Source organism: Gorilla gorilla, chromosome 6, assembly GCF_029281585.2.
Source record: "Gorilla gorilla gorilla isolate KB3781 chromosome 6, NHGRI_mGorGor1-v2.1_pri, whole genome shotgun sequence".
Classification (NCBI taxonomy): Eukaryota; Metazoa; Chordata; class Mammalia; order Primates; family Hominidae; genus Gorilla; species Gorilla gorilla.
Genome location: NC_073230.2, coordinates 120222466 through 120250145, shown reverse-complemented (window position 1 = coordinate 120250145; position 27680 = coordinate 120222466). Strand labels below are relative to the sequence as shown.

The window sequence follows — 27680 nt, the reverse complement described above, 5'->3', positions numbered from 1 at the left end:
TGAGCATCTTTTCAAATGCTTATTGATCATCTTCTTTTGTGAAATATCTGTTCAGATTATTTTGCCCATTTTAATGAGGGTTTATTGGTCTTATAAAGTTATGAGTTCTTCACATCTTTATATTACTCCCTTGTCAGATATACTTATTGCGAATATTTTCTCCTATTATATAGATGGCCTTTTTCATTTTTAAATGATGTATTTTTAAGAGTAGAAGCTTTTCATTTTTATGAATTTCATTGTAGCAATTTGTTTCTTTCATTTTTAGTGCTTTTTTTTAACATTCTTTCTAATAAATCCTTTCCTACTCAGAGTTCATGAACTTTTCTTCTATGTGTTCTGAAAGTTTTATAGTGGTAGGTTTTATATTTGGGTATAAAATCCATTTAGAGTTAATTTTTGTTGATATGCCACATTTTTATTATCGAACCTCCTAGTGATTGTTACTTTGTATTACTATCATAAATAACACTGACAAAATTTCATTATACATAGCTCCATGTGATATGTGGAAAAGTATCTCTAGGTGGTTTTATATATATATAAATTTTACTTGTGTATGTAAAATGGTAGTACAATGGTTGCACACATTTATACACCTGCTAGAACAGCCAGAGAGTTTTGTTGGCTTTATTTGGACTTCTTATGAATAACCGTATAATAAGATTTCTCCTTCTTTTTCACTGGCTTCCCAATTCATGTTTCATGTGTATTGTTTGCTGCATGCTTCTCTGTGACAGTCTTGTGACTCTTTTCCATTTTACTTATTCTAATCTTTTGTGGAAGGGGAAACCTGCACTCTTAATCTGTTCAACTTGTGTCTAAACTATGAGTATATAGTCTATGTGTGAAGGCTTTAGGGCTCTACCACAATTTCAGTACTTAAGCTTTGTCATATGTGTTTTGCCAACTTACCACCCTTTTATCTCCTTTTTGGTTCTTATCTGTGGTCCTTGTTTATCATGATACTGCATTGGGGACCTCAGGCAATATATCAACACATAAAATTAAGTGCCAAATTTTGTGAAGACAGTTTTCTAATATAGTTATGAATGCTATGTAATTTTAGATGAAAATACATATGAGCAGATGGTGAAGTAAGTAGTAACTTCAGTACCTTGTTACAGGTCACACCTTGAAAGTCTCCTATCTAGTAAAGGACAAAACCATCATGTTACAAATATGCTGCAAAATGCTGTAATATGCAGTTTGAAACTTCACATATTATCAGAAAAACTTGTATCGAACAGATGTTTCAAGTCATAAGGGCTGCAGTATAAGCCAGTTAAATTTACATAATGATTTCATAGGCTAAAATATTAGTTTTCTTCTCACTTATTGAAAAGTCCATTTATTGCTACATTATACTTAGCTGGGGTAAGAAATACCCATACTAATCTTCACTCTGAAATACTGACTGAGAAAATTACATATGAAAATAAAATATTTCTTTTTTTAGTTTTTGCTAAGTCCTTTGAAAATTAATATTAGTTATGAATTATATTTATAGAAACTGTCACTTGCATTACATGGCGCTTGCATCTGGTGAGCATTATTTCACAGTATCAGCAATTTAGTTTGAATCTGTCCTTGCCAGTTTTGGTATCAACACTGGAAAATACTAGGAAATCATTGTGAATCATTGACAAGGTCCTGATGGTTTTGTTGCCACGTTGCTCAAAATTTATAATCTTTTCTTCTTGTTTCACTGATAGATTTGTGTTTAAATTATGTAAACATTAAAACACGGAAAAAGAATTACAGCCTAGATATAAGGGTTATTTTTACTTCTAACTCTGTATGTAAATTAAAACTACATTGTTTTGAAAAAACTTCCATTGAACAATCATTTTTCTCACCATGTTTACTTTTGTTTGACAAGTTTTGGTTAATTTCTAGAGCTATATACTGCTCATTCTGGTTTTCCTGAGACAGTTTAGGTTTATGCCCATGTTCCTGGTGTAATTATTGAGAACAATCTGTTTAACTCAAAGTAAATTATGCCTTATAATACATCTCTCAAATCAATATACTTTTGTTAGCCCTGGGCTCTTGTTCTGATTTCGCCACCAACTAGCCATATGACTATGGGTAAAGAAAATAACCCAAACTTTCTTTAAGTTTCTTCATCTGTAAAGTGAAATGGTAAGGGTAAATGATCTCTGAATATTCTTGAATGCTTTTAAGATTAATGTTTCTTTGATGTTTAGTTGCTTCTAATATAGCAGTGGTTTAGAGCAGTGACTTTCAAAGAAGTTTATTCTGTTTTACTATTTATGGTCTTTCTCTGTTCTATTAATATCCTATTAAAATAAATGCTAGTGATGACCTACTAACTTGATTGCATGACCAGAATAGAGTTGGGTTGAAATCTATATCTTGATTTACATATTCCTGAATATCATTCTTAATATGTTACACTGAACAGTTATTTACCTTCTCTAAGCTTCAATTTCCCCATTCACTTGTGGTAAAGTGTTCTGAGGATTAAATGAGATAAGGTGTATAAGGTGTTTAGCAGAGCACCTGGTGTATGGAAGAAATTGCATGTTAGCTCTCCTCTTATTTATTCACGTTGTGAATGTGACTTCCTCTGCTAAGATTACATTACATAGAATCTAATACATGGAAAGTTTTTTGAACCACATTGTTAAAAATATTTTAAAACTACAGATAATATTATATCCTTATCCATCAGCAATTTTGAAGCATATCTGTAAGTGCTTTGTCAAACAGTAGTTATATTTTTATAGTAGTTTTGTGAAGGAGGTACGTCTTTGGTTTGCTAGCTGCGTAGACTCCCCACCAAGAGGTCAAATGTCAGGAAAGTCATTGAAAAAAATACATTATTAATTTTTTGCCCTGTTCTACTTAGTATTTTCATCTTGTTTTTCATTTGAAATAATATATAGCTTCTTTATATTGAAACATATATGCCTTTTAAAAACATTAGAATCAAAAATTGCTCTCACAAAAAGTGAAAAGGATTAATATTTTGATTATCTTTGGAGCAGTAAGCTATTCTTTTCTAAAATAAAATACTAAATTTATACCTGATCAGTCTTTTGGTCTAATGCTTAATCAATACACTGGGGAAAGAGCCGAATTCAGGGGTTTGGTTTTTAAGTTTATTTTGCTCATACTGGGTTATCATTTTTTGAGTTTCCCTGCACTTCTTAGGTGTATGCCATTGCTTATATCTCATGTCCTTGCTGCTGCTCTGACTGAAAAGCAGGATGGTGAGGTATATGCTAAGAGTTAAGTCTTTTGACTTATTATTTTGACTAGCCTTTCATCCTTCATATTGAGTTTCATTCTATAGAGGAATGAGCTCTCTTGGCCTTTACCATTGTGCTGTGAAAGTAGTTCAAAGTGGTTATAATGGTTGTTCCGTAAAGAAGATAAAATAATGAATATATATAGTATTATGCAGAGCATGTATCACTCTGCCATATTCTTTCCATTATTAACTCAATTCATTTTTCATGATAACCCTGGGAAGTAGGCATTATTATTCTCCAAAAAATGTTCAATATTTGCCACAGTCCTGAAACTAGTAAATGGCAGAGTTGAAATCTAAACCCACCTGGCCCACCCTGGGAAGTTTGTGGAAGTAGATTCTGAATAATACTCTCTAGATGACAGTCTTTAGCCTGATGTTTTTCCTTTTCATTAGTGACACATAATATGTCAATTTCTTTGAACCAGGCTAGGATGCCAGTACTCTGGAAAACAAAAAGAGGATTACAATTCAAAAAAAAAAAAATCATGGCAAGTTGGAAGGACTAGTACATGTAAACTGAGTACATTTACATCTACTGAATATAGCTCTGTAGAAATGTGTGCAGGGTAATTCACATAGGGAGGAAAAACAAACTGTACAAATGTAAGAGGATAACATTAAGAGGCTGCCAGGCAATTCCCTTTTTCTCCTGAAGCCCTGGTCATGATTTTATTATGTAGAATTTGGAGAGAATCCAGAGGAATCCAACAGAAATTATTAAAAGGTTTGAGAAATCTGCTATGTGATGAAAGTCTAAAGGATTGGGTTTATTTAGCCTAGAGAAGTGAAGTCTGAATAGGGACTTAATTACAGTCTTCAAGTTCAGTGAAATCATAGACACAGAGGCCATGAGTGGTTCCCAGGAGGATTGTCTTTTGACAGGCATTCTTGAATATGGTTGTTTTCTTGGTTTCACTGTGTGTGAAAAGATATTATATGAGTGATGATGAGCGGCTGTTCTTTCTTCACTGCAGGGGGACAGGCAAGAAAGAGCTTAAATCACCACAGTAGTGATTTAGGTAGAACTTTTCAAATATCCTTGGAAGCTTGTGGAGATTCCTTTAGCAAAGCCCTTTTGTTTTGTTTTAGTTTTATTTTCAATGGACAGATAACTGTACATATTTATGGGTATAATATTATGTTTTGATACATGTTTACAATGTGGAGTGATTAAATCTGTTAATTAACAAATCCTTCCTCTAATATACTTGTCATTTTTTTTGTGGTGAAAACATTTGAAATCTACCTTTTTAGTAATTTTGAAATATGCAATGCATTATTATTTATTATAGTCACCATTTTGCATCAGATCACTAAGGCTTATTCCCTCTAACTGGAATTTTGTACCCTTTAATCACCATTTTTCTCATCCTTTTCCCGTGGCCCCTGATAACCATCATTATATTTTGTGTGTAGACTGCCAGGTTTTGGTGGAATGGATTTTAAACTGAAGGAAGAAAAAAGGTACATTACTCCTTATACCTGGTTAAAGGTAAACATTTTTTTAGATGCTTTCACTCTAAGCTCTGTAAAAGTACAAGGACATCTGTCAAAAGTAAGACTGGATGATAGGTATTTTAATGTTGTAATTAGGAGACTCATTCAGTTTGGTAGAACTCCTTAGGGACTCTGTGAGATGTTTGTGGGCCATCGCCCAGGAGGGCCCTGCCCTTTGAAAAAGAAGACATTTAGATGATGGGAGCTGCTGCTGCAACCACTGGTCTTCTGCAAAGGCTTCTTGGTGTTTCTTGTTGAATTTTTTTTTTCCCTCAAAAGATCTTTTCTGATTGAATCACCCCAAATTGCAAGATACTATCTGTGTCTTTCCACTGCCTCTTTTTATCTAGAAATGATATCCATTTCTTAAGCAGCTGGCCTCATTTGGATTTTAAAGGAGGGAGTGGTTTCTAATTAAAGTCACATAGTAAGGTATGAAATGCACATGAAGAACTTCTATAGGATCTTTATTTGAACACACTTCCTTCTTTCCTCCCACAAATATTTACAGAAATCCTGCTAGGTGCCAGGCATTATTCTAGATATAGTAAATATAAAGCAGACAAAAATCTCTACTGTTTTGGAGCTTGCATTCTAGTTGGGAGGTGGATAGAAAATTAGATATATATATATGTGTGTGTGTGTGTTTGTATATATATATAGTGAGAGAGAGAGAGAAAGAGAGACAGAGTATTAAATAGTGATAAGTGCAATCAGAAAACATGAAGCACAAAAAGGGGATTTATACAGGGTCAAAAGTTCAATTTGCAATAGATTCGTCAGAAAGGCCTCACATATCTGTGTATCACAGATATTTCTCAGTTGCCTATTTTGGGCTTCTGCTTCTTTTCTCCCTTGCTTGACAGAAATAGGAACTGGCAGCTTGTCACACATTACTTCTACAAGGTTGCTGACCTCTGACATAAGTAGGGTCTGTAGGATTTAAATCATTCATTTTTTTTTTTAAAGAAGTCAATCATGCTTAAATAAACACAGATTATATTTTAAAATTACATCTGAAGGCATTTAAAACATTCCAACGTATATACAAATATGATCAGAATTTACCAAGTATATAGGCAGTCTATTTACCTTCTTCTATATGTTTAGAATATTTCTCCTAATTTTTCTTTTTCCTCATATTATGTGTTGCACAGTGAGGGATTTTTGTAAAGGGTGATAGGCAATGGAGTACGAAAGGATTCAACAGCCCCACTCCCAGGAAACCCACTTAATGCACATGATACCTAATGGTGGATCAATAGCATGATGTTTGTATTTGAAGAAAAACTCTTATAAAACAAAATTAAGAATGATGTGGACTTACTGCTGTGAGCATGGGAAGCAATTAAACTATGTCCTTCTTTTCTATGTGCAGTGGCAGACTGGGGAGAAGACACTACCAGATAATATGTAGGTTTGAAATTTGCAATAAGAATGTGAGTGATTTGAATAGAGTGAGACTCAATTCAAGGCTTTGCTTTTGTGGTGGGGATATTAAGAGAGTGTTAACTTCACTACTAGGTTTTATGTTCATTAATAAAATTCCAATTCAAATGGCCTTTAAATTTATGTAAAACCTGGAGCTGTGTCAACATCAAAATTTCCGTGAGGTCACAGAAGGCTTAAAACACAACAACCAAGCATAAGAACAGTAGGTATACTGAGGCTGGAGAAAAGTTTGAGCTGGGGAGGCAGAGCCGAGATCGCGCCACTGCACTCCAGCCTGGGTGGCAGAGCGAGACTCCATCTCAAAAAACAAAACAAAACAAAACAAAATAGAACAGTAGGTATAAAGTTTATTTCTGGGTCTACAAAATAGCTTGGATCTCTTTCCTAAAATTTTCAGAATTGGCCTTTTGATTTATATATCCCTTTGAAGCGACAGAAAGAATAACTTGAGATAATTTGCTCATTATAATTTCAGGTCCAGGTTCAGTTCATCATGATAACGATTACCTTACAAATTAAGCACTAAATCTTACCATAGCATTCAAGATCATTCAGAATTTGCCACCAACTTGTCTTTCCAGGCTTTTTTTTTTTTTTTAAATTATACTTTAAGTTCTGGGGTACATATGCAGAATGTGCAGGTTTGTTACCTAGGTATACACGTACCATGGTGGTTTGTTGCACACATCAACCCATCATCTATATTAGGTATTTATCCTAATGCTGTCCCTTCCCTAGCCCCCCAACCCCCTGACAAGCCCCCGTGTGTGATGTTCCCCTTCCTGTGTCCATGTGTTCTCATTGATCAGCTCCCACTTATGAGTGAGAACATGTGGTGTTTGGTTTTCCGTTCTTGTGTTAGTTTACTGAGAATTATGGTTTCCAGTGTCATCCATGTCCCTGCAAAGGACACAAACTCATCCTTTTTTATGGCTGCATAGTATTTCATGGTGTATATGTGCCACATTTTCTTTATCCAGTCTATCATTGATGGGTTTTTGGGTTGGTTCTAAGTCTTTGCTATTGTAAACAGTGCCACAATAAACATATGTGTGCATGTGTCTTTTTAGTAGAATGATTTATAATCTTTTGGGTATATGCCTAGTAATGGGATGGCTGGGTCAAATGGTATTTCTGGTTCTAGATCTTTGAGGAGTCGCCACACTGTGTTCCACAATAGTTGAACTAATTTACACTCCCACCAACAGTGTAAAAACGTTCCTATTTCTCCACATCCTCTCCAGCATCTGTTGTTTCCTGACTTTTTATTGATTGCCATTCTAACTGGAGTGAGATGGTATCTCATTGTGGTTTTCATTTTCATTTCTCTAATGACCAGTGATGATGAACTTTTTTTCACATGTTTGTTGGCTGCATAAATGTCTTCTTTTGAGAAGTGTCTGTTCATACCCTTCGCCCACTTTTTGATGGGGTTGTTTTTTCTGGTAAATTTGTTTAAGTTCTTTGTAGATTCTGGATATTAGCCCTTTGTCAGATGGATAGATTGCAGAAATTTTCTCCCATTCTGTAGGTTGCCTGTTCACTCTGATAGTTTCTTTTTCTGTGCAGAAGCTCTTTAGTTTAATCAGATCCCATTTGCCAGTTTTGGCTTTTGTTGCCATTGCTTTTGGTGTTTTAGTCATGAAGTCTTTGCCCATGCCTGTGTCCTGAATGGCATTGCCTAGATTTTCTTCTAGGGTTTTTATGGTTTTAGGTCTTAGGTTTAAGTCTTTAATCCATCTTGAGTTAATTTTATTAACAAATAACCTAAATCCACCAAATACGAATTTCTTTCATAGAATATCTCTTCCCTTTGACCACATCTTTATTCCTGCTTATGGCTGCATATCTACAATTGAATGTGATCTCTGCTGTCTTTGAAACTCTCATAGCACATTGTTTAGCGTATATCTTAGTGCATTGGAAACAACAGTAAGAACGAAAACCAGCCAAAAAAAATCTGTAATAAATTACAAGAGAATCGTCATGTGACTCTTAGAAATGTAATGTTGGTAATTTTTGATGTTTACCTATGCAAGGCATTTCATTATTGAGCTTATGGAAACCCAGATTCTCTTTGATTGGAATTTGGGTAGATTACATTTAATAGCTTAATGAAGCAAGATTAAATGCTGCAAACTTTATAGACCCCAATATTTCTTTCTGTTGGTCCAACTATCCATCATGCAGAAGGGAGTCCGCGGAAGTTCTCCTGTCTGTGAAACTGCTTGAGGGCTATTTCAAAGGGCTGTCTTTTTGGCTTTACATTTCTAGTTCTCTGTAATTAGACTTATATACATTTTTTATTGGATAATCATCAATTCCCTCCAACTCTGGGCCCAAATCAGAATTTATGGTAGTTTTTAATTTCATAACAACTTTGAACAAAACTAGCAAGCCGACATAGCCATTTTCATACTCAATACCTTGAAAAAAATATTGCCAATTTAAAGTATATTTTGTTTTTTTTTTTTTTTTTTTTGGTGTGGATTCTTGATTTTGTGGAACAAAAGACTGTAAGTTACATTTGTATCCATGATATTAGTGCCATCCTTTGCCCTCCATCCATGGTGCCTTTACAAATCAGTTACAGTGTTTAATACAAAAGCCTTTATGGTGGCTTTACATAGCAGTTATGATGCTTAATACCACAGTCAAAATCAGGGTTTGCAGATGTTTTCCTGATTGCTTAGTAAATACTTCTGAGCAGGTAAAGCAGGAATATGTACGTTTAGAGATTCATTTTGTATCGTAATGGCTTGGCACACTTAAGTGAGCAGGATATATGCTCCTTCTTATTTTTCTTCCCACGTAGAGAAAAGTAAGGTTGTTTCTTATGCTAGTATCATTAATTTATTACCACAGACAGGATTGAGGTGGACTTTAAAGAACATTGTTTCTGATATCTAATTATTGGCTGTAAGAATGGTTTCATAGCACCTTCTCTAAAATCAATTGCAGAGATCCTCTGATATTTTATTGGTTCATAGTAACAACTCCATGGAGCAAGTCATCTCACTTCTCTAGGGAGAGCACATTTTGCAGCCAGTTTGTCTTGAAACATTGCCTAATTTGAATTATTCTAAGGGTGTCTTATCAAATGTTTTCTTTTACAGCATGGTGATTGGGAATGCCTACCTTGGAAATTGTGTATCCCCAAATCATTCTGACTAGGCTCTACATCTCTGGGACCTCAGTCACCCACTGATGGGTGTGTTAAAGAGGATCCATGACCATTTTCTGAGAGAAATCATGGCCTTCCTTTGCTTAGGAGTGGGGTACTCTCCACATGCTGCTGTTTTGTTTTCATGAAGTAATGCAAACCTGGTTGTTAATCTGCTAATTCTCTAAGTTCAATATGCCCTTAATTGACAACAGAGAATATTTATATTCCTGTTTTTTCTCAGAGACCACAATCTCAAACTCTATGCCACTTTGTCCTTATCAAAACGGTCTCTATGATAATATTTGCATAATATTTCTGAGGAATATGTAATCCGTTCATTCTGCTAGGGAGTAGACCTTTTCTTTTAATTCAAGCCACATCATCGTAGAGTTTTGGCCCTTTGAGAATTGCTTTTACTGAGTGGTAGTGTGGTGTAATCATTGACAGATTGAGGGTCATTAATACGCGATCTCAGTTAAGTCATTATTGCGTTGATCGTGGTGGAATGCTTAAGGAGATAGTCCATATATTACATAGTCTTTGTCTTATGAACAACCATGGAGAAAGTTCTTAACTGTCCTGTCCCAGTGTCAGGAATAGCTAAACTTCTCCTGAGCAACTGTTGCTGAGAATCTTCTAACTGTTGGTTTTGATGCCAAGTGCATCTCTAACTGTACTTCTGTTAAACTTTTCGTGAACTGTCCTGACTCCATCTTCTTCTCTTATTATTTTTTCTTTATGTGTGTCTTCTCAATAATTAGTCTTTTTAGTGTTATACTGTATGTACTTCTGTAAGCTATCAAAAATCCTTTTGGAATCCTGTAGGTAATGAATGAAAAACAACATAACAACCTACAAGTGTAAGCTTTGATTGAACCTTCTTCCTTGGTTTTGAATTATAGTGACTGGTTTTCATACATAACCCCCCTACCAGATATGAGGACTTTCAGGGTGATTGTTGTCTCTCATTCTTTATCATGCAGAAGTATTAAGCACATTACTTTGTATTTAATAGTATCCCTGTGAATATTTTGCATTACATAAATATGCATTTATTGAATCTAGATACTGTTGGGTATACAAATATGAATTAAGTGTGGTCTCTAGCCTCAGGAAATTGATTTACAGTTGGAGAGACACAAGAAAGACTGTGTTAAGTGCTATCATATGCTGTGGAAGTCTTGAGGAGGGAGAAATGAATTCTGATTGGTGAGGGTCTAGAGGATTTGACCAGGGGAATACTGCTTTGGGGAAGTCTATTCTTAGCACTGAAAATTCAATTGCATGAGCATTTATGTAATTCTTGTATGATTCTGAATTGCTGTTTTTCTCCCTTAAGTTTCAATGATTCCCCTTTAAGCTAGTGTTCTGAAATTTAGAGAATACGCCCTTAATGATATCATGATTTCATAGACTTCAGTCCAAACTTGAAAACTTTAGTGTTGCCTCTTCCCTTCATTTTCTGATCATTTTAAAGGCTTTTCTCTGTTCAATCAGGTCTTTCCCAAGGAAACATTGCTAATGATTTTGTAAATGATGATTTCTGATTATTTTTGTTTTTGTTTTCCTCACAGGGTGTCCTGCTTAGATGATCATACGATTTTGAGGTCGTTTGTTAGGCTGTTACATTGTACTAAAAGCCCTCTGTAATTGCATCCTGATGGCCTTTCCTGCCTTGTGTTCCTTCATTTCCTCCTCATATGCCACACTGTTTCATGTCATAGGGTAAGCTATATCCTCTCTTTGCAAGGCCTTTGTTATGTGATGCTGTCGGTGCAAACTCCTTTCCATTCTCCATGATCCTCTCATTCATCTGAGAAGCTCTTCCTTACCCTCAGCACAGTCACTCCACCCTGTGGCTCATGGCTGTAGACAAACAGCCTCATCAGTCCTTGTTTCACTGATGGCACATATTAATTTGCATTTCTCTCTTTTCATTAGATTTGAGCTCCTAGGTGGCCAGATCTGCATTTTGTTCTACTTTCTCCAATGCCTGGTAGAGTGAGTGTGTTTTCCTGTATTTTCAACTTTTTGTCCACCATAAAGATGGATAGTTTTGTAGTATTCCAAAAACCCCTTGAACTTTCATTGCTCACAGAGTACATTGTCATAGCTGAGCTAGAGATTTCACTCCGGATTTCTTTCCTCTATGGCAACACTTCATCCAGTTTTCTTTTTGCTCTCAGTGCCTGCAACCTTTCTTATTTGTGAAATTTTTAAAGCCCCGGGCTTATAGTCATTCTGAACTCTACTGACCTGTCTTTCCTCTTCACTCTTGCTACCCTTAAGCAAAGTCATTGTCAGCACTACGGTTTTCCCAAACATTCCTCCCTAAACTCTTCCACTTCTAAGAATCATGGATTTCCCTTCAAGTTTCCTTTCCATGAACTAAATACATTTTTTTTTTCTTGGCCAATTTCTTAGTCCTACTCCCTCTCTCCAAATGCTGGCTTCGTTTGTCTAACTGCCACAATGAGTGGCTGTAGTAATGTAGTAATGAAGGAGAAGAGGATGTTAAGGCTTCTTTCAGTGACATTAAAGGCTATGGAAACACAAGTTATAATTTTTTCAGTTATATTGAATAGTCAGCAAGGCTAACTGAATTTGCAAACAAAAGAACAGTTCTTCAGTTTATGAGCAAAATATATCTAGAAGTTTTGTACTATTAGTGCAGTGAAAAAGTAACTGTTTTTTTAGATGGCTGCAGTGTTCCCAGCATTGAGCCCGTAACTGTGGCAGAGCCATGAGAACTACAGGGTATTTTACCTGTCTTGAAAAACTTTTGTTATATATACTGAGGAGAAAATGGTAATATACATGAGTACTGTGACATAGAATATGATATGAAATGCAAATCTGATCATGTCTCTTTTTACAACTTTAATGATGTCTTGTTACCCAAAGTAAAGCCCAGGCCCCTTGGAGTAGTGTTCTTGTTTATTAACAATCTGGCCCTAACCTCTTTTTCCAGCTCGTCTTCCTCGACTGCTATTCTCCTACCACATACCCTACATGCTAGCCACTCCTAACTGCTCATCATTTCAGATTTTATCATTCACTTCAACACCTCCCTGCTTTGGGAAGCTGCTTCCATGTTTTTCATTTTCTTTCTCCCTGTCTTTGCCACATAAATTCATATTCATCTTTCAAGACCTGCCTAAATGTTACTTCCTCTGTTCTGTAGTTTTTTTCTTTCTTGCATTTTCCTAGGTAGAATTAGTGTCAACTCTATATGCACTTTTAGCTCCTTGCTAGCTCCCATTCTTGCATTTACCACAATGTTCTGTAATTGTTTTTCTTCTGATTCCCCTTTTGATTTCTTCTTTGACCCATTGGTTACATAGGAGTAGGTTAATTTCTACCTATTTATGATTTTTCCACATTTTTCCTGTTACTGATGTGTAATTTTATTCTATTGTGATCAGAGAACATGTATTATTTTTATCCTTTTAATTCATTGAGGTTTTTTTATGGCCTAGAATATGATCTGTCCTGGAGCAGTGTTCCACATGTACTTGAAAATAATGTATATTCAGTTGTTGTGGATGGAGTATTCTATTGATGTCTGTTAGATTAGTTGTTTATAGTATTGTTCAAGTCTCCTGTTTCCTTGTTGATCTTCTGTCTAGTTAGTTGTTCTATGCAATGTTGAAAGTGAGTTATTGGCCAGGCCATGGTGTCTCATGCCTATAATCCCAGCACTTAGGGAGGCCGAGGGGGTGAATCATATTAGCCCAAGAATTTGAGACCAGCCTGGCCAACATGGTGAAACCCAGTCTCTATAAAACACACAAAAATTAGCTTAGTATTGTGGCTCACGCCTGTGGTCCCAGCTACTTGGGAGGTTGAGGTGGGAGGATTGCCTGAGCCTGGGAGGTTGAGGCTTCAGTGAGCTGAGATTGTACTACTGATCTCTAGCCTAGGTGACAGAGAGACCCTGTCTTAAAAAGAAAAAAAAAATCAAAAAAAGAGTTATTTAAATTTCCAACTATTATTGTTGAATCATCTGTTTCTCCCTTCATTTCTGTCAGTTTTTATTTCAAATATTTAAGTGCATCATTATTGGCTGCATATATGTTTATCATTTCTCTAACTTCCTGATTGATTGGCTCTTTTATCATTATAAAAGTTCCCTCTTTATTTCTGAACTGGGAATGGGGAGTAAGGGAGCAGTCTTGGTTCATATACCATAGACTCTTCCCTTTCTTACCGAATTTCCATTTTTGTAAGAACAGATATTTCTTCATTTGCTGTCTGCTCTGAAGATCATTTGCCTTAAAAAATTTGTTTAACCAGTTTCACGGGAGACCAGAACAGTGGAGATCCTCATACTGTCATGCCAGAAGTTGATCTGTCACGCTTCTTTCTATAATTTTTTTATGTGTGTGCTTGTTTTCCATCATAGCCAATTAGTCTTATAAGCTTTATGAGGCTATGTTTTATTAATGTTTATTTGTCCACTACCTAGCACAATGCTTGGAATATTGAAGGTCAGCAATTCTCAATTATTTTCTCTTTTGGACACAGCTTTGAATACTGAAATTTTTCATGGTACACTTGAATGTATTTTAAAAAAAGAAAATAATACTAAATAACTTAGCAACAATTATGATATATTTATTGCTATAGCTTAACAACATTTCATGATTTCTATAAAAACAACCTTAGTTGTCCTACCATTCCTGTGGTCTCTTTCCAGTACCCTGTCATCTTTAGAGAAGAGCTGTTTACTGCTCTGACTGATCTGTCTCTTCACTGTATGAAATCAAATTTGTTTGTTTTTGGTGCCACTTGATGTCATTTCCTATCCTTGACTTATAACAGAGTACCCCCATTTATATAATGCTGGTGTACAGAATGTTTGTACATTTTCTGATAAACATGGATGTAATAATTTAATGTCTTCTTAGTTTTGACAAAAATAACTGGTTATTTTTTGGGTCAGCTTGGGTGATGGCACCTCTGTGAGGTTTACTATGCCTCCCAAGTGTCTCTGTTGGGTACTTAGTGTTTGGTCCTGTTGGATAAAATAAAGGTTAAATTATGAAGTATATAAAGTATAGACTTCAAATGCTGTGGAAGTCTTCCATGTAACCTAAGCTGTGAGGTTTGTGACAATTTCTTGACTTGCCACATTTTTTAGTCTCTGTATCCTATGTATTTAAGGGGTTACTTAATTTTATTGCCTTTATCTTCTGCAAGTTTCTAAATTTCAGTCCTTTCTTTCTGTCTTTCTTTCTTTCTTTCTTTCCTTCCTTCCTTCCTTCTTTCTTCCCTTCTCTTTCTTTCTCTCTTTATCTCTTTCTCTTTCTCTCTCTGTTTCTCTCTCTCTTTCTCTCTCTCTCTGTCTCTCTGTTTCTCTCTCTCTTCTTCCTTCCTTTCTTTCTTTCTTTCTCTCTTTCTCTTTCCTTCTTTCTTTCTTTTCTCAGAGTCTCGCTCTGTTGCCCAGGCTGGAGTGCAGTGGCGTGATCTCCACTCACAGCAAGCTCTGCCTCCCGGGTTCACGCCATTCTCCTACCTCAGCCTCCCAAGTAGCTGGGACTACAGGCACCTGCCACCACGCCTGGCTAATTTTTTTGTATTTTTAGTAGAGACAGGGTTTCACCGTGTTAGACAGGATGGTCTCGATCTATTGACCTCGTGATCTGCCTGCCTCGGCCTCCCAAAGTCCTGGGATTACAGGCCTGAGCCACCGCGCCCGGCCAATTTCACTCCTTTCTTTGTTGTTCTTACTCAATCAGTTCTTATCCAAGCCTTTAAACACTTATTACTAAGTTTTTAGTAAGAGGCGCCTAATTTGTCTGTTTCTTTAGTCTGAGCTTTTGGGAAGTCATCCTGTACGTTACTTCCTAGACCAAGTTTCTCGGAAGACCAGTTCATCATGACATTTCCTTTTTTTGCTTGCCACTGATGTTTTCTAAATGTTTGATGTGTACCAACCACTGTTTTAGGTACAGTGGTTCTGTGGTGAACAAGCTGGACAAAGTTTCTGCCTCCTTGGGCCTTCTGTTCTGTGTTGTGATAGGCAGTAAACAAGTATATAAAGGATATTCTCACACTGTGATAAGGGCTTTGGTAGTAATAAATACAATCTTGGGATAACTTAAGAGACCACCTTAGGTAGGTGAAGAGTGAAGACATCTGAGGAGATGTTATGTGAGCTGAGACCTGAAGGATGTGAATGAGCCATGCAGGAACTGGGAAAAAAGGACTTCATGCAGAGGGAACAACAAATGTGACGTCCCGGGAATAGGGAAGAGCTTGGCATGTTTGTAAAACAGAAAGGAGGCTGTGACAGCTAAAACATAATGATGGATGAGAATAATCAGATGATGTCGAAGGGAAAGCCAGATCATTTAGGGCCTTGCTAGAGTATGGCAAGGAGTTTTATTTTGTTTCAAGAGTCCTGTGAAGTCATTGATGGTGTTAAGAGGAGTGAGTTGACTTGTTTTTAAAAGATAAATCCTGGCTTATTTGTGGAGAATAGTTTGAATAGGCAAGAGTAGAAGTAGGAGACTACTAAGAAGGCTGACACTAGTGGGTTAGTCAGCATTAAAGATGGAGAAAACTGGATAGGTCAAGATAGACGTTGGAGATGGAGTCAATGCAATGAACTGGGCAATGCATTAAAAGCCCGAAATGTTTGTTCTCTATATGCTGCATCATGGACAAAATCCTTTGTATTTTGAGGTCTCTGTAACCTGGCCTCTTTATATGTCTGTTTATTTTCCTTTACACCCCAAGGTCCACTTTGTTCTTCAAGCAAAAGAGGTTATAATATAGTAATCAAAAGCACATGTTTTTGCACCCGACTTCCTGAGTTCAGATCTTTGCTTTGTCCCTTCCTATGTGATATCAAGTCAGACAAATCTTGCCTTCGTTTCATAGATGACAAAACTGTAAAATTGAGACAATAATATTTAGAAAAAGGGTTTTCGTAGTTCACTTAGGATCTCAAGATGGCATCCTTTGGCTAGTAGAAATAGCTTTTTAGTTGCTGCCTCAGTCTTCACATGGCCTTCTCTTATGTCTTTCTGTTTGTTTTTCCTTCTCTTCAACGGACTTGTCTTTGGATTAGGGCCCATCTTAACTCACAGTACTCTTATCTCAAGATCCTAATTTCCAAATAAGGTCATATTTACAGTTTCTGGAAGTTGGCACTTCGGCATATCATTTTGGGGGTTCACTATTCAACCCATTACAGTAAGCTTTTTGTATCAGGCTAAGACCACATTAGTTCCAACTTTGTTTTTATTCTTCTGTTTTATACATTTTACCCAATTTTGAAAATCTGGCGTAAACCTTATCACTTCCCTAAAATAGCCTCTGCTGTATAAGATTTGTTATTGGGAGATAAAAAGTAAAATCAAATACAATAATGTTTTTGAATGTCTGTGATTATCAAAACTGCACAGAGGACCTGCTCTCAATAGACTACTTAGGTTAATTGATTTTTATGGATTATTTGGGTGGTTGAAATTCTTTTTTTCATGTTTCATGTCTTAAGGATTGGGAAAAATATTTCATTCTCATAGAACTGATGACTTAGAAACCATTAAAATGAATATTTCTAATTCTGTTAAGAACAAGATATCTTAAAAGTTGGATTAGAGGTAGAGTTTTAAATCTAATTTCTGGGTACAAGTTGGGTGTAGATTTCAAGGAAATAGTTTTGATCGCAGAAAACTAGATTACTTGTGTATGTGGGGAAGGTAAAGCAAGAACAATATATATGAGCTAGAAAATGATAAAACATGTTATTAACAAAAGATCATACTTTATTAGGTTTTCCTTTCTCACTTTCAGGGCTTAAAGATGAAAAAGTCTTCAGTTGGAGCGTTAATACAAATATGTGTAAATCATGCCTTATTACTGAGTTTCACAACTGGGGTGTGCAACTGATGTGTCTATGTATATGTGTAGAGAGAAACTGGAATGATGTTTTAGTGAAGCATTGACAGTGGTTATCTCTAAATGGTGACATTCATTTTTAAAACTATCTGATCTGACTGTGTTTTTTTGGCAATAAAAGTGTGTCATTTTACAAAAACAATTGTTGGGAGTGGAGAAGAGATGAAGAGTTTGAGAGTGGCTGGAGCCCCCAGGCTAGTTCACTCCAGCTGCACATACAAACCATGTTTACTCAAGTCTCATATAAAGAGTATAATTTTCTCTATATACAATAGGGCAGAAATTGTTGAGAAGCACTGTAAATGTATATGTTAAAACTTTTCAAAGAAATTATTTGTTTGTATATTTGGGGATACAAGTGCAAGTTTTTTACATATATGTGTTGTGTAGTGGTGAAGTCTGGGCTTTCAGTGTACCCATCACCCAAATATTGAGTGTTGTACTCAACAGGTGTCTTTTTAGCCCTCACCCCTCTCCCGTCCTCTCACCTTTCATAGTCTTCGGTGTCTTTTACTCCATGGTCCATATGTACCCATTGTTTAGCTCCCACTTATAAGTGAGAACATGTGGTATTTGACTTTCTAAGTTATTTCACTAAGGATAATGGCCTTCAGTTCCACCCATGTTTCTGCAAAAGACATGATTTTATTCTTCTTTATGGCTGAATAGTATAATGTAGTGTTACATATAGTACATTTTCTTTATCCAGTCTTCTGCTGATGGGCACTTAGGTCGATTCCATAGCTTTGCTATTGTGAATAGTGCTGCAATAAACACACAAATTACGGTTACCATTTTTATATAATGATTTCTTTCTCTTTGGGTAGATACCCAGTAGTGGGATTGCTGGATGGAATAGTAGTTCTATTTTTAGTTCTTTGAGTAATCTCCATTCTGTTTTCCATAAAGGTTGTACTGAAATTCCTACAAGCATTCCCTTTTCTGCTGCATCTTTGCCAACATCTGTTGTTTTCAGACTTTTTTTTTTTTTTTTTTTTTTTAAATGAGACAAGGTCCCTGTCTGTCTCAGGCTGGAGTGTGGTGGAGTAATCTCGGCTCACTGCAACCTCCGCCTCTTGGGTTCAAACAATTCTTGTGCCTCAGCCACCTGAATAGCCAGAATTACAGTGCTTTTAGACTTTTTAATAGTCATTCTGACTGGTGTAAAATGGTATCTCATTGTGGGTTTAATTTGCATTTCTCTGATGATTAGTGATATTGAGCATTTTTTTTTGTGTGTGTTTGTTGGCTGCTGGTACGTCTTTTGGAAAATGTTCATTCCTTTGCTCACTTTTTAATTTTTTTTTTTATCTTGTAGAGTTGTTTGAGTTCGTTGTAGGTTCCGGATATTAGCCCTTTGTCAAATGCAAATATTTTTTCCCATTCTATAGACTGTCTGTTTACTCTGTTGGTTGTTCCTTTTGTTGTGCAGAAGCTTTTTAGTTTAATTAAATCCTATTTGTCTATTTTTAGTTTTGTCGCTTTTGCTTTTGAGGACTTGGTCATAAGGTGTTTGCCTAGGCCAATGTCCGGAAGAGTTTTTCCCAAGTTTTCTTCTAGGATTTTCATAGTTTCAGATCTTACATTTAGGTGTTTAATGCATCTTAATTTTTGTGGATGGTGAAAGGAGGTATGGGCCCAGTCATTCTTCTGCATATGGCTATTCATTTTTTCCAGCACCATTTATTAAATAAGGTGGCATTTCCCCAGTGTATATTTTTGTTGACTTTGTTGAAAATCAGCTGGTTGTAGGTATGTGGCTTAATTTCTGGGTTCTCTATTCTGTTCCATTCATCTTGGTATCTATTTTAATATCAGTCCCATACTCTGTTGGTTGCTATAGCCTTGTAATATAATTTGAAGTCAGGTAGTGTGATGCAGCTAGCTTTTTTCCCCTTAGGATTACTTTGGCTTTTTTTTTTTTTTGGTTCCACATGAATATTAGGATTTTTTTTTTCTAATTCTGTGAAAAATGACATCGGTAAAAGCCCAGGATATGATGGGATCACAGCTGAATTCTACCAAATAATAAAGAAGAACTAATACCAATCCTCTTGGAACTATTCCAGAAAATTGAGGGGGAGGGAATTCTTCCTAACTTACTCTATGAGGCCAGCATCAACCTCATCCCAAAGCCAGATAAGGAGACAACAATAAAATAAAACTGCAGACCAAAATCTCTGATGACCATAGACACAAAATCCTCAATAAAATACTGGCAAATAGAACACAACAGCACATCAAAGAGATTAATATACCATGATCATGTGGGATTTATCTCAAGGATGCAGGGATGCTTTGATATACGTAAATTGGTAAATCTGATACATTACATACACAGAATTAAGGACAAAAACCATATGATCATCTCAATAGATGCAAAAATTTCCTTCAGTAAAATTCAGCACCCCTTCATGATAAATATCCTCAAAAGACTAGGCCTTAGAAGGACATATCTCAACATAATAAAGAAAATATAAGACAAACCCACAGCTGACATCATACTTAATGGGGAAAAGTTGAAAGTATTAAGAAATAAGAGCCATCTAAATTGGAAATGAGGAAGTCAAATTTATCCCTGTTTGCTGATGATATGATCTTATACCTAGAAAACCCGGCAGACTCCACTGAACAACTCTTAGAATTGATCAATGGATTCAGTAAAGTTTCAGGATACAAAATTAATATACAGGAATCAGTAGCATTTCTTTATACCAATAGCAATCTAGCTGAGGACCAAGTCAAGAAGACAATCCCATTTACAATCGCTATTAAAAAATGCCTAGGAATATATTTAATCAAGGAAGTGAAAGATCTCTATAAGTAGAACTACAAAACACTGATGAAAGAAATCGTAGATAACACAAACAAACGGAAAAACATTCCATTCTCACAGATTGGAAGAATCATTATCATTAAATCTACCGATTCAATGCAATCCCTATAAAATTGTATGTTAAAACTTAATTGTGTTACCTTGTGAATAACTCATACACACCTCCCAGACTGAATAAGTTGTATCTGATTTGTTAAAAGTGAATTTTGTATTATTACATTTTCAGTATAATTACTGTCTTTCCTTCACCAGTCCCCCACAACTGTTTTTGGAGTGTGAATTACTTGTAGGAAGTAGCCCAAGTATAGAAATGCTAGTTGGGGGAACAGTAATTCTGGTTCAAAACCATTAGGAATTCAATTCAGAACATAAACTTTCTTTTTAACAAGCTAATTCTCCTCGGAAATATTTGAGTTTGTTGGTAGAAATGTTTGTGTGAGAGTGCTTTACTGTTATTTGTAGAGAAGCATTTGGGCCAAGTCTCTTATCTCATTAGCATCCCTCCACCTCTTATTAGTGGGCAATGTGGTCTTATTGACTTACAGGCACTGACCTGTATTCCTTGTCTCTGTGAGCAGATCCTCTGGGAGCCTCCATGGGATTCCTATGAATATGCACAGTGCAATTGCATTTTTCTCAACATGAAAGAATTCAAATAGTCTGGAAACTTGCCAACTTTAATTCTGACACATCTCGAGATTAGAATGTCAATGTAAATGAAGAAGCAGAGTTGCGCCTTGGTGCTACTGCTTTGGGATCAGAGACTGGAAGATGTCAAGCAGACAGAGCTGTAAATGATCAAGCGTGAGTGCTTTACGTACTGATGGGGAATGCTGGTATCTTTTCATGTCTGCACTCTGTTAATTCTCTAAATCATTATACTATTACTCTTTCTGTTGGGAATAACAAGAAAAACTATTCTATCTGTGTTGCCTGCTCCTGGGACATGTGCCTGTTTGCTTAAATACGGGTCTTTGAATTTAGGATTACAAAACAGTTGTTCAGAAAACAACCACAGCAGTATACTTCAGAAAACCCTTCTCTCTTTTGAGATATAACTGGATTGGTGATTCATGTCTGTTTGTTAATTGCAATAAAGCTGCTATTGTAATTTAGTATGCTTGTTAAGAACAGTCCAACAGTCCTCTAAGGGACAATAGATAACCTGCTATGTGTCTTGCTTAAGGAGCTGGTAATTATTTTACTGTAAATGAATCTAACAATAGCCTATCAGAAAACCACAAGAGGGACAGGATTTGAGGGAGAAGTGTTAAAATTGAGGCTCTTCTGTATTGACTACATTCGTCAGCCCAAATTACTGGCAATAAGGTTTTTAGAGAGGCTGAAGTAAAGTAAAATAATTAAGATTCTCTTCAGTTACTGTAAAAAGATTCTTAATATGAGTGCATCTTATTTAAGACTCATTTTAGCCTTCCTTTTAATGGAAGTTTTAATGTTTCATATTATGTAATGATGACTTCCCATTTTGAAAAGGTGATCCTACCAGATCAGAGACTTGTAAATTTTTCCTGTAGGAATTGCTTGATTATTATCACTAATTACATTTTAGAACTATCTACTATATTTTATTTGGATTTACATTGATTTTTTCCCCCTGGGAAAAACAGGTGTAATTAAAACCCAGATGGAAGTAATAATTTTGGGTGTCATTGGCAGAGTAAATAAATAATAGGTTAGGGAAGCACATTTTCTTCCCATGAAAGACTTTCAAAATTATATGTTGACTGAAGAAACTGTAGGCAAGTTATTAGTTTCCAAAAAATTTAAGAAGTATATATAGTTCTTAATAAAAAATGGAGTTTGTTATAAATCAAACTGATGACTTTGGTATTTGCATCCTCTCAGTATTAAGATCAAACCTACTTTTATTTATATCCTTTTCATTCCTTCCCTTTATGCCACTATGCTCCAGCCAAACATAATTATTAATTCCAGAAATATTCCATGTAATATTTGTGGTTTTGGCTATGATTTTCCTTGAGCCTTGAATGTTCCTAACCCTAACCTCTGTATATCCAGAACTTAAGACCCCTTCAGACCTTGCTCCCTCGGGAAGTGTTCCTTTATCAGGTGGAATGAATGTCCCCTATCTCTGAATCCCACAATATTGCACGTGCACCTCCCTGCATCCTCAAGGTAGAAGTTTATATGCTTTGTTCATGATGACCCCATACCCATGGCAAGATAACTGTTGTTCTATATCCGGCCACTTCCTTTATTTTAGAGTTTATTATTATGTATGATGTCTAGTTTTCCATATTTTTCCTGTTAGGCTATGAGCTCATGGTAACCTCCTTATTATGTCAAATAAGGCTACCCATGATCTGATCCCTGTCTTTCTCGTGCAGCCCAAAATTTCCACTGCTTTGGGCTTTATACCTCAGTGTTCCAGTAATGTTTTGGCATTGCTGAGGTATATATATATATATTTTTTGAGATGGAGTCTTATTCTGTTGCCCAGGCTGGAATGCACTGGCATGATCTCGGCTCACTGCAACCTCCGTCTCCTGGGTACAAGCGATTCCCCTGCCTCAGCCTCCCAAGTAGCTGGGATTACAGGTGCCCGCCACCACGCCCAGCGAATTTTTGTATTTTAGTAGAGATGGGGTTTCACCATGTTGGCCAGGCTGGTCTTGAACTCCTGACCTCAAGTGGTTTGCCCGCCTCTACCTTCCAAAGTGCTGGGATTACAGGCAGGAGCCACCACACCATGATGCTGAGCTATTTTTAATTTCTGGACTTTGATCTAGGTGTTTCTTCCATTTGTAATGTTCTTTATACTCTATCAAGACTCCATTGTCACCTCCTCCAACATCTAGATCAGTTAGCTAATTTCTGTACTCTTGCTATGTACTTCTGTATTATAATCTGAGGTGATCTTACTGGGTAAATGAAAAGCTGACTTTGAAATCTCTATCTTTCTGCCAATTGCCAATTTTGGTCCTAGAGTCTGAGGTGTGTGGGCCCAAAGAAAAGGGCTAGGTGAGCCCAATTGAAAAGGTTGGTGATGTCCTGTGGGAATAAGCCCATGGCTGGACATTTCTGTGAACTTGGTCAGCCCTTTTCTACTTTTGTTTGCTCCTCTTCTCTATTAACACATAAAAATTTTTATAATAGTCTATGTATCAGCCAATCAGTGCCTAGTTTGGGACACTTACTATGTGTGAAGCACTGTACAGGCCTTGAGATTAAAATGTTGAACAAGACAGAATGGTTCCTTGTGGAGCTTAGCTAGTGAGGTAAATAGTTGTAGTATGACCAAGTAATTTTCAGTGTGTTTAATCATACTAAAGTAGCAGTGTACAGTGCCTTTTGAGAAATAGTAGTGATTTATTTATTTTGGAGAATCAGGAAAGGTTTGTATTAGACATGCCATTTAAGCTGAGATCCAAGAAATGAGGAGTTTGCTAAAAAATCAAGGTGGAGACTGTTTATAGACATTAGCATGAGCAAAAGCCCTGAGGGAGGATAAAATGAGAAGTGGTTGAAGGCCAGCACAGTTAGGTGGGAGAGTTTACAGAAGATAATCCTGAAGAGATATAGTAAGGGCTTTATCTTGGAGGTTATGGGAAGCCACATTAAGGATTTTAGACTTTGTCTAAAAGATATAAGAAGTCATTGGAGAATTTTAATGTCATCATGTTTATGTTTTATAACAGTTATTCTGTCTGCATTACAGAAAACAGATTGGGTGGGGCAAAATTAGAAATGGAGTGTTTGTATTTATCTGATTAGGAGGCTGTTGCTGTGGTCCAAGCATGAGATGACTCTGGTCTAGATTAGTGTGGTAATAGAGATGAAGTAGACAGGTTGGAAACGTGTAGGAATAGAATGTGACCAGAGAGAGAAAGTAGTTAAGAATGACTTCTAAGCTTGAACAACTTGAGCAACTTGCTTCATGGTGATGTCATTTTTTTCTGAGATAGGTTTTAGGTAATGTAGGGCATTTGTACTTTGGGACTCTCCAAGATATCCAGATGGTCAATTGGATAGATAAGCCTGATCCTGAGAGGTGGATTTGGAGTCATGGCAGGCATCTGTGTGGATGTAGTTACCTGGGCCACTGATTGTCAAAATGTGGTCCCCTGACCAGCAACATCAGCATCACTTGGATGTTTGGAATTTAGACATGGACTTACTTAGGCCCCAACCTTGACCTACTCTATATCAGAAACTCTGAATGTGAGGCCCAACAATCTGTGTTAATAAGCCTTCCCTGTGGTTCTGATGTACACTGAAGCTTGAGAACCACTGGCCAAAGCAGTGAAATATAGCATGAGGGCATAAGTGTAATTTACTTATTTTACTCCAAAAGCAGTCTTAATTTGTGATGAATTTTATGTTATTCAGCTTTTGTCCATTCTTCCATTGGGTGTGTATATTAGTCCATTCTCACAGTACTATAAAGGACTGCCCAAGACTGGGTAAATTATAAAGGAAGAGGTTTAATTAATTCACCATTCAGCATGGCTGGGGAGGCCTCAGGAAACTTACAATCATGATGGAAAGGGAAGCAAGCACGTCCTTCCTCATGTGGCAACAGGAAGGAGAAGTGCCAAGCAAAAGGGGGAAAAGCCCCTTGTAAAACCATTAGATCTCATGAGAACTCACTCACTATCATAAGAACAGCATGAGGGTAACTGTCCCCGTGATTAAATTACCTCCCACTGGGTCCCTCCCATGGCATGTGGTGATTATGGGAACTACAGTTCAATATGAGATTTGGGTGGGGACACAGCCAAACCATATCAGTATGTTAATGGAGTATGTAATAGTCTTTTAGCGGGAGTTATGTGGTCCTGAGACTGTACTTTACACTAAGATTTTGAAAAATTGTTCATGTAAGATAAGTGCTCATTTTAGAGATGCCATGTTAGTAGGCATAAACAAAATCCAATTGTTATATATTCCTAGAGGAATAAAGAAAAAATTCTATGAGTAAGAAAATAAAAACAAATAAATACTTGTGTTTTTATTAGATGGAGGTCTTTTCAGTTCAAACGTATCGTTCATAAATTATTGAAATATAGGCATCATGTAGAAATTACTTTGATTAAACTCTTTACCTTGGCAACTACTTTCCAAAGGGTAGGATGCTATTTGGTAAGCCTTTTAAAGTTGGTTTTGACAGCTAATTTGCTCACATAATAGCATAAAGTTTCTTCTTTTCTGCATCATATTTTTAAAGAAATTTTTTTCTTTATAGTGAACTCTGATAAATATATAAGATGACTGATGGACTACATCTACATAAAAAAGAATTCAAGTCACTAAATACAATACTCATGACAAATAGAATACATTTAGACTCTTCAGTCCTAGGATTGCATTCTGTCACTATGTTCAAGAATAATGCTGAACATTATTAAAAAATGAAAAGCAGATCAGTAGAAAAGGTTTCTTTAAGGCACTACTGAAGTTTATCATAATGGGAGACAGGTAATGATAACTTTCAAGTAATGGAATCTGTGCTACAGTACATTCACTTGACACATTTTCTTTGAATGAAATAGTTTTTTATTTTTTTAAATAAAAGGCAAGCCAGCTTTCTCTTCCCCCATTTAATTAGGGCAGCTACATTGTAGGCACTAGGAAAAGAAAATGGGTGATTTTCAAATCAGTGGGGAGGATACACACACACACACACACACACACACACACAGACACACATGCATGCACACACACAAAGATGGTACAATAGGAATAGGGTTTGTATAGGTTAATATAGTAACATGCAGTACCAAAGAGTGATGCCTGCCCTGAATCTTGAAAGACAAGAAGAGTTAGCCAATATTGAAAGAGGTATTCTCAAATCAGAACATGATAAGAGCTTCTCCTTAGAGCAGGTATAGATAGCCAAAAATGGTGCAACTCCAGGAAGATTTCTGAGTGGATTTTGATGATATACTTTAGGATAGCATTTCTGTGTGGTGAGTTTGCATTTGATAGGTCTTCTTTTAGATAGGATACTGGGGCTTAACTGGATTTAAACACATAATTCCATATTTTGATAACATAATTTCATAATTTGCTACATCTTCTTTCATGATGTGAACATTGTTTTTTTTAAAAAAAACTGTAATACATACTACCATTAATTAAAACTTGCATTTAACATCATATACATAGAGAAGAAAATACTGTATTCATAGTGTGTTTAATAATACTTGTCAGTGAATATGTCTTTTTATTTTTTAATTATAAGATGAAAAAAGTGGCACTGTTTCTGGAGAGTCCATAGTATGTAGCAAACACATATAATTTTTGTACTTGCCACTTTATTTTACATTTATTTGCATACTTGCATGTTTTTCAAGATGATATATACTTGATTTGGCTTAAAAATTCTATCATTTGTTCAGTCTTTCCATATGAATAATGTCTTTCTATATGGATTGCATTTATTAATGTTTATTTATATAGTGTCTTAGCATGATGAGACAATATAATAATATGAAAAAGACTGGTATTTGTTGGGACAAGGAAATGAATCAGATCAAAGTGTTTCTTAAATGAGCAGATGCTGTTTTTGATAAAAAATTTTACAGTGAAGCCTCTTATTATCGCCACAAACTCTGCCCTGCCAGCGCCCTGTCAACTCATGACTAGGTATGGATCTCAGACACTGGCAGTTGTAGGCAGAAGTAGCATAGGCAGAGCCTGAGCCCTCTCTCCCTGTATTGTCCTTACTTCTGTGCCCTATGCAGTAACTGGACCTTGCTCCACCTACTTTAGAAGTAATAAAAAATGGACAATATTTGCAGATGCCTCCAATTTACCAAGGACCAGAAAAGATAATAGTTTGTATAGAAATCTGAAGTTTGGCCAGGTGCAGTGGCTCATACCTGTAATCCCAGGTATTGGAAGGCTGAGATAGGAGGATTGCTTGAGCCCAGGGGTTTTAGACCAGCCAGGGCAACAGGGTGAGGTTGCATTTGTACATAAAATAGAAAAATTAAAATTAGCCAGGCATGGTGGTGCTCGCCTGTGGTCCCAGCTATTGGAAAGGCTGGTGGGAGGAGGATTGTTTGAGCACAGGAGGTTGAGGCTTTAGTGAGCCCTGTTCATGCCACTGCATTCCAGTCTGGGCAACAGAGCAAGACTCGGTCTCAAAAAAAAAAAAAAAAAAAAAAAAAGAGAAATGTGAAGTTTAACTCATATCTCTACCCTGGGAATGTAGTTTTCGCTTCTGGCTCCTTTTTTTTTTTTTTTTTTTTTTTTTTTTTATTATTAGATAAACGACAAAAACAAAATTTTTGAAACCCAGCAAGTTTACGTCTTTGGCATTGTTTTCCTATTGCTGCCACCACATAGCTGAAGCCTGTTCCTGGGCAAAACCATGAGCTGGGTGAAGTTTGTCTTAAGACAACTCCTGCCTCCTTTTTCTATCTCTGCTATACACAAAACATCTAATACTCTTGAGTTCCTTCCACCCTGTGAGACTTCACACGATGTTATTGATTGGTTGCATCCTAATATCCTACTCCTTTTAGGGATATCAGCTTTTTAAAAGA

At 36.3% G+C, this 27680-nt stretch overlaps 1 protein-coding gene across 8 annotated transcripts in view; it reads left to right on the top strand.

The window, feature by feature from the left end:
* IMMP2L (inner mitochondrial membrane peptidase subunit 2) overlaps positions 1–27680 on the top strand; it is an 888292-nt gene that overhangs the window by 269108 nt on the left and 591504 nt on the right. Inside the window, exon 5 of one of the 8 annotated variants that reach the window (XR_010134733.1) lies at positions 20724–20949. The exons of the other annotated variants lie outside the window; for them this stretch is intronic. The gene's annotated coding sequence lies outside the window, so the exon portion shown is untranslated. The remainder of the gene's footprint in view (positions 1–20723; positions 20950–27680) is intronic. 8 annotated transcript variants of the gene reach the window in all.